At 41.2% G+C, this 8,311-nt stretch overlaps 1 non-coding gene across 1 annotated transcript; it reads right to left on the reverse strand.

Moving 5' to 3' along the window:
- Window positions 1-3,816: 3,816 nt before the first annotated feature.
- Window positions 3,817-3,923, reverse strand: LOC145118135 (small nucleolar RNA R71). Its single transcript, XR_013713114.1, has one exon. It is a non-coding gene; the product is annotated as a small nucleolar RNA R71 (small nucleolar RNA).
- Window positions 3,924-8,311: the final 4,388 nt, after the last annotated feature.

An 8,311-nucleotide genomic window follows, 5' to 3' on the forward strand; every position in this document is an offset into this window, starting at 1 on the left:
TGCTCACGTACGTTGCGCGTACTCCTTGGTACGCTGCGCGTACGTGCATGCGGCCCCCGAATCCAATGCTCCTTTACACCCCATGTATGCCAAGCTTACGCCCAACGTACGTCTTCTGGGCAGCCCAACTACATGGCCCACTACTAATAGTCCACTCAATAATCCATCTATTAAATTCTTAGCCCAACAATTAATTAAAGAAATATTAAATGATTATTACCTCCAGTGACGGATGTTACAATTCTCCTCGACTTGAATCAGACTTCGTCCTCGAAATCCGCTGTGTCAGGAAATAACACTGGGTAGTGCTCCCTCATCTCCTCCTCGGGATCCCAGGTCCACTCCGAGCTCTTGCGGTGCTGCCACTACACCTTCACCAGCTCTACCCTCTTGTTCCTCAGCTCTTTTGTCTTCCTGTCGAGAATAGCTACTGATCTCTCGATGTATTTCAGGCTGTCATCAACCTGTATATCCTCTAAAGGCACAACTGTGGAGTCGTCCACTAAGCACTTCCGTAGCTGGGAGACATGAAAAGTGTTGTGGATCTAGCTAAGCTCTACTGGAAGATCCAAACGGTAAGCAACCCGGCCCACCCGAGCCAAAACCCTGAACGGACCGATGTATCTGGGGACCAGTTTGCCCCGCTTCCTGAACCGGATGACACCTTTCCAAGGTGACACCTTCAGGATGACCATATCGCCCACCTGAAACTCCAAGTCTGAACGGCGCTTGTCGGCATAGCTTTTCTGCCGACTCTGAGCAATCTGAACCCTGCTCCGGACCTGCTGAATCTTCTCAGTGGTCTTGAGTACCACTTCGGTACTCCCCATGACTCTCTGACCGACCTCTCCTCAACATATTGGGGTCCTATACTTCCTCCTGTAGAGCATCTCGAAGGGAGGTCGATCTATGATAGCGTGGTAGTTGTTGTTATACGAAAATTCCGCTAACAGAAGATACGTATCCCAACTGCCTCCAAAATCCACTACACATGCACACAGCATGTCCTCGAGAGTCTGAATTGTCCTCTCACTCTTTCCATCCGTCTGAGGGTGGAAAGTGGTACTAAAGTGAAGACGAGCACCCATCTCGTCATGAAACCGCTTCCAAAATCTGGAAGTAAAACCGACGTGTCGGTCTGACACAACCGAAACAAGCACTCCATGACGTGTCACCACCTCGCGAACGTAGATCTCGGATAGCTTCTCATCCGATATACTCTCCTGGATCAGGATGAAATGAGCACTCTTGGTCAACCGATCCACGATGACCCATATCGAATCTACTCCACGTGCGGTCCTGGGAAGCTTCGTAATGAAATCCATAGTGATATCTTCCCATTTCCACATGGGAATCTCCAACAGCTGCATCATGTCGTGAGGTCGCTGGTGTTCGGCCTTGACTTTCCTGCAGGTCAAGCACCGCTGATATGTGCATATTTAGTCATATATTTTGGTTGATATCTTAATACTTTTTGGCTATTTTGTCTCGATTATTGGACAAAAGGTACTTAATTATGTTTAAATTGTATTTTCAGCCTAAAAGACATGCTCAAGTTAAAAAGGAAGCGGGATTAGCAATCGGAAGCTCGGGAATGGAAGAAAGAAGAAATCAAGCCAAAAAGTTGAAGGACTCGGCGAGTTGGTCCTCAAATCGTCGAGTTGATAGGAATATTCGCGAACCATCAAGTGCCTTACCGTACACAGATTTTAAGTGATGGACTCGTCGGATCGGTCTATGGACTCGACAAGTCGCCCTTGTTTTCAGAAAATTATATAAAGGCCATCAATGCCCGAGACCCTAAGTTTTTTCTGGAACTTTGGAGCGATTAATCTGCGAAGAGAAGGATTCTTGGAGCTCTGAAACTCGAGATTGCACCCTAGATACCAATTTGGAAGTGATCTAAAGTCAAAATACATTCTCTTTCCCTTAATCTTTTGATTAGACTATGTTTCAACCATTAGGTTTAGTTTTTGAGATGTTTTCTACTATAAATATGAGCTAAAACTCATAACTTCTGTTTAGGCTAGATGAGTTTATAACTATGGTTTGATTTTATGGTTGGATTAATTAGATTTGGTAAATTTTCCTTGTTGAGCTTGTTAAAGACCCTTATGTGTTGATTATGATTATTTTTCTATTAGTAGTCAAGTTATTGAGTTGCATGAACATCATCTTAATTGCTTGAATCATATGGATTTCTGAACACAATATTGTATGCCTAATATTAGTGATTATGAACCTAGGATTAACTAGAATAATAAGTAAATCAATGTGTAAGCATGTGTGATGAACAATCATACATGAGTTAATTAAATTGATAAATTTAGTTAATATTACAAGTCTCACTTGATCTGAATCTGTAATCTAGGAAACTTGTTAGTTTAATCAATTGGCCACTGTTTGAATTAATTAGTTTGCTAAGGATTAGTAATAATGAATATGAACCTAATCACATTAAATCGGTAGCTAATGACAAATTAATCCATTGCACTTTCCATGAAATCAACCATAGGAATAAATTATTCGAACATGAACAGAAGTCTCTTTTAATATTGAATCTAGTACCTTTTATTTGCATTAGTTGTTAGTTATTTTAGGCTGAGTGTTAGTAATTTATTTAAGTTTCTAGTCTTGCAAAACTAGAGAAAATCCTTATTTTTATTGTTAGTTTTAATCAGATAATTTTAGTAGTTAGTTTAATTGTTATTGTTCCCTGTGTTCGATACCCTGCTTGCTTGAACTAAACTGCTATCGATAGGTACACTGCCTGCGTGTGTTTGTCTTTATTTGAGTTTGTTACGATTAAAACTAGTTCGTTTAACACACATCAAGTTTTTGGCGCCGTTGCCGGGGAACGGTTTTATATAGTTATTTTAATTGCTAGAGTTATCGATCCTTTGTGTAAGATTTATCTTGCACAAAGTTACCATTTTAGTGAATTAGTCATTTAGTTTAAGTTCTAGTTTGTCTGAAAAAAAATTTAGTTTTTAGTTTTTTGTTTCAGCCGTGAACTCGTCTAGTCTAGTCGAACTGACTCGACGAGTCCATCGCATTTTTCATTTTCGTTTTTCGTTTTCGTTTTTGTTATTTTTACGCGTGTTTTTCTGTTTTCTTTCAGGTATTTTATGACCCGAGAATCAAATTCATCTTTGGTAACACCTCTTGAAAATCCGGAATCAGCTTTGAGGAAGGACAAGGATAAGACCGTTGAAGAGACTAACCCACCAAAGAAGTCACCTTTCAAGGACCTTAAGTCGGTCTTTGGAAAGAAGAAAGGAAAGAAAGTAGGTGAGTCTAGTAGCCAAATGAGCAAAGAAAGCAAGATAGAAGGCTTTGAACATAATCCCAATCCAAAAGAAACCGAATACGAGACCGAAACAGAAACCGAAGAAGAAAGCGAGCGACTAAGAAGGCGAACCCGATAACACCATGGCTAACATCGCTGATATCACCATAGGTGAATACAAGAAGAGGATGAGTGATGAAATCGGGCCGAGACTCGTGCAACCCGCGATTCTAGCAACTGCTACCTTCGAGCTAAAAGGCCACATACTCGCCCAACGCAAGGACATCCCATTCTACGGGAAAGATCACGAAGACGCATACAAGCATATCGACGAGGTCAACGACATAGCCGACTACTTCAAAATTCCTAATGTGCCTCGCGAGACTGTTCTGCTTTGTATGCTACCAGTGACATTTAAGGGAGCCACGAAAGATTGGCTAAAATCACTCCCTCCAGGGTCCATCACCACATGGGCCAAAATGCGTGAAGAATTTATTGATCAATTTTGCCCTCCTTCAAAAATAGCAAATTTGAAGAAAGTCATTGCCAATTTTGAGCAACAACCGGGCGAGTCACTATATGAGGCGTAGGAGAGATACAAAGGCTTTTTGAGGAACTGCCTCCACAATGACTTGAACATTCAACAAGAAGTCTCCATTTTCTATGATGGAGTGAACGTGACAACTAGGCAGCTCCTTGACTCCCAAGGACCGCTCACGAAGAAGAACCATGCAGTCATAAAGGAGCTAATTGAAGAATTCTCTAAGCACTCTAGGGAATATCATAATTCAAGGAATGATTTGACTCGAGGGGTGGTGAACTCGGTGTCCGACAATATGGCGGCAGTGATGGCTAAATTAGATAGTTTGGACCGAAGAATGACAAAGATTGATCAATCCATCCATGTCATCCGAGTGGGATGTGAGAACTGTAGCGGGCCTCACCTTACTAAAGATTATGATCTAGACGAGCATGGGAACCGAAAAGTGCAAGTATGTTATTCTAGTGGCGATAGATATGATGAAGATTGGCGAAAACCGAAAAAAGAGTAGCTACCATACAACGAGTACAAGAAGGCAAAGGAGGAGAAATATCGGATGAATACAAGAGGGTTTTATCAAAAGGAGGAGTCGGTGCAAGAAAAGAAATTGGACTTTGAAGATATGCTCACAAGATTTGCAGCTGCATCCGAGAAAAGGCACAACGAAACCGATGTTGCAATAAGATAACAACAAGCCATGATGAAAGAGCAACAAGCATTGATGAGGAACCAGCAAGCGTCTATTCTTAACATTGAAAACCAGCTGGGCCAATTTGCACTACAAATCAATCAAAGAGCATCGGGTGAACTTCCAAGCAATACCGAGAAAAATCCGAGAGGCGCTCAAATCAACATTGTAACGACTAGAAGTAGGAAGATAATTACCCCTCTGACACCTATAATGAATGAGAATACAAAAGAAGTGCAGGAGGAGCAGAATGAAGACCCAAAATCCCAAACAGTCGACCCGACTCGCCGAGTCAGGGATAAGGACTCGACGAGTCTACAGTCTGAACAGAAAAATGATCCCCCTTTGAAACCTTATCAACCTCCATTACCATTTCCAAGCCGGGATACACAAGAGAAGCATAATGAAGATTATCAAAAGTTCCTGAAACACATCAAAGCCCTCCAAATCAATATTCCTTTCATCGAAGCGGTTGCACAAATGCCCAAGTACGCAAAATTCTTAAAGGAGCTACTCACTAATCGAAAGAAGTTGGAAGAGGTGTCCAAGGTGGTGCTTAATGAGAATTTTTCAGCCGCAATGTTGAACAAGTTACCAAAGAAGATGGGGGACCCAGGTAGCTTAACTTTGCCATGCCAATTCGGGAACTTAGCTACTAGTTATGCATTAGCGGATTTGGGGGCGAGTGTTAATATCATGCCATACTCTTTCTTTAAGAAGTTGAACCTTCCGGAGCCGAAACTAATCTGTATGGCAATTCATTTAGCAAACAAGATGGTGACATTTCCAAGGGGAATATGCGAGGACTTATTGGTCAAAGTTGATAAATTTGTATTCCCCGCGGACTTCATAGTACTAGACATGGAAGAGGACCACCAAGTGCCGATCATTCTTGGAAGACCATTCCTAAACACCGCAAGTGCCATAGTAGACATGAGAGAATCCAAGCTTACCCTTCGGGTGGGAGATGAGTCAGTTACATTTAGAGTTGATCGAGCCATGAAGCATTCCAAGTATAGTGATGACACGACATTTTCGGTGAAAACTTTGGAAGAACTAATGGAAGAATGGAAAGAGGACCACCCAAACGAACCCGCCATTGCCCTTGAAGAAATATTTGATGCTAAAAAGGACTTAAAGGAGATAGAAAAACTGCTCGAAGAAGCTGAATATGAAGAAATGATCAGAACTGCAGAAAGGTCGACTCGCTGAGTCGCAGGCTCTGACTCGACGAGTCCGTTTGAAAAATCGCGATCAGACGAGGATTTTGGCCTGGACTCGACGAGTCCCCTCTCTGGACTTGACGTGTTCAGTGTACAAAATATGAAATTAGAGCTGAAAACTCTGCCTGAACATTTGGAATACGCATTTCTCGAAGAAGGTGAACAAAAGCCTGTTATCATTGCTTCCGATCTCACCAAAGCTGAAAAAGAAGAGTTAGTCCAAGTTTTAAAGAAAAGGAAGAATGCCATCGCATGGAAAATTACCGATATAAAAGGAATAAGTCCTTTATATTGCTCCCATAAGATAATTCTTGAAGAAGGTGCGAAGCCAGTAGTACAACACCAAAGGCGCTTAAACCCGAACATGCAAGAGGTGGTCAAGAAAGAAGTTGTCAAGCTCTTAGATGCGGGGATAATCTACTCCATTTCCGATAGCCTATGGGTTAGTCCCGTTCAAGTAGTGCCAAAGAAAGGAGGAATGACGGTCGTCACAAATGAGAAGAACTAGCTTATACCTACACGAACGGTAACCGGTTGGCGGGTGTGCATCAATTATCGAAACCTAAACGATGCCACTTGCAAAGACCACTTTCCTGTCCCTTTTATTGATCAAATGCTTGAGCGTTTATCGGTCCATAGATATTATTGTTTTTTAGATGGGTTTTCAGGCTATTTCCAAATCCCCATAGACCCAATTGATCAAGATAAGACCACTTTTACTTGTCTAAGTTGAACATTTGCTTATAGACGCATGTCCTTTGGGTTATGCAATGCGCCGACGACCTTCTAAAGATGCATGACGGCGATATTCCATGACATGGTGGAAAAATTTATGGAAGTATTCATGGATGATTTTTCTATTTTTGGCTCTTCTTTCCATGATTGTCTTACTAACCTCGACTTGATGCTTGCTAGGTGTGAAAAGACCAATCTAGTATTGAATTGGGAGAAATGTCACTTTATGGTGAAAGAAGGCATTGTGTTAGGACATAAAGTATCCAAGGCGGGGATTGAGGTGGATCGGGCGAAAATTGACACTATTGTTAAATTACCCCCACCAACTAATGTAAAGGGTGTTAAGAGTTTTCTAGGTCACGCGGGTTTTTACCGCTGCTTTATTAAAGATTTTTCAAAAATTACTAAACCTTTAACTCAACTACTTTTGAAAGATGCACCTTTTAATTTTTCTAAAGAATGCTTAGCCTCTTTTGAGATTTTGAAAGAAAAATTGACTAACGCTCTGATCATTATCGCCCCGAACTGGAACTTACCGTTTGAAATAATGTGTGATGCAAGTGACTTTGCCTTAGGAGCTGTACTTAGCCAAAGCGTTGACAAGCACTTTCAACCCATTTACTATGCCAGCAAGACCCTAAATCCTACCCAAGAAAATTACACCACAACGGAAAAAGAATTATTAGTCGTGGTGTATGCCTTTGACAAATTTTGTCCCTATTTAATTTTGTCTAAAACTACTGTGTTTACTGACCATTCTGCTATTAAGTACTTGTTTACCAAGCAGGATGCTAAGCCAAGGTTGATTCGATGGGTGCTGCTACTTGACATCGAGATCAAGGACAAGATGGGGATGGAAAATGTAGTTGCTGACCATCTTTCCAGATTGGAAAATCCGGCAAGGGAAGAGATAGATAAAAAGGGTATTGAAGATAGCTTCCCCGAAGATTATTTGATGGTTATAATGGGGGAAGAACCATGGTATGTCGATATTGCAAATTACTTGGCGGAAGATTTTCTTCCAAAAGGACTCAGTCATCAACAAAAGAAGAAGCTCTTCTCAGAAATTAAATATTATTTCTGGGATGAGCCTTATCTTTTAGGAGTTGTACGGATGGGATTATTAGAAGATGTGTATTTGGCAAGGAAATATGCAACATTTTAGAGCATTGCCATAATGGGCCGGCAGGAGGACATCATGGTGTACAATTCACTGCTAAGAAAGTTTTTGATGCAGGGTTCTATTGGCCTACTATCTTCAAGGATGCCGCTACATATGTGAGGGAATGTGATGCTTGCCAGAGAACGGGTAATATATCAGCAAGGAATGAAATGCATCAAAGGAGTATTCAAGTTTGTGAAATCTTTGATGTTTGGGGTGTGGATTTTATGGGACTATTTCCTTCATCCAAAGGCAATAAATACATACTTGTGGCGGTGGATTATGTGTCAAAATGGGCAGAAGCGTAAGAATTACCAACCAATGATGCTAGGGTTGTGGTAAAATTCCTAAAGAAATTATTTTCTAGATTTGGAGTGCCAAAAGCTTTGATTAGTGATAGAGGAACCCACTTTGCTAATGATCAACTAGCAAAGTGTTGCAAAAATATGGTGTGCGCCATACATTTTCAACACCATATCACCCACAAACAAATGAGCAAACCGAAATTACAAATCGAGCACTCCAAAGGATTTTGGAGAGATCAGTGGGTAGCAATAGAAAAGATTGGGCGGATAAATTGGATGATGCACTTTGGGCCTTCCGAAACGTATTCAAGACACCCATTGGAACCACACCTTATAGGCTAGTCTATGGAAAAAATTGTCATTTACCC

Source organism: Lactuca virosa, chromosome 5 (genome assembly GCF_052849685.1).
Source record: "Lactuca virosa cultivar CGN04683 chromosome 5, Lactuca_virosa_CGN04683_v6, whole genome shotgun sequence".
Taxonomy (NCBI): domain Eukaryota; kingdom Viridiplantae; phylum Streptophyta; class Magnoliopsida; order Asterales; family Asteraceae; genus Lactuca; species Lactuca virosa.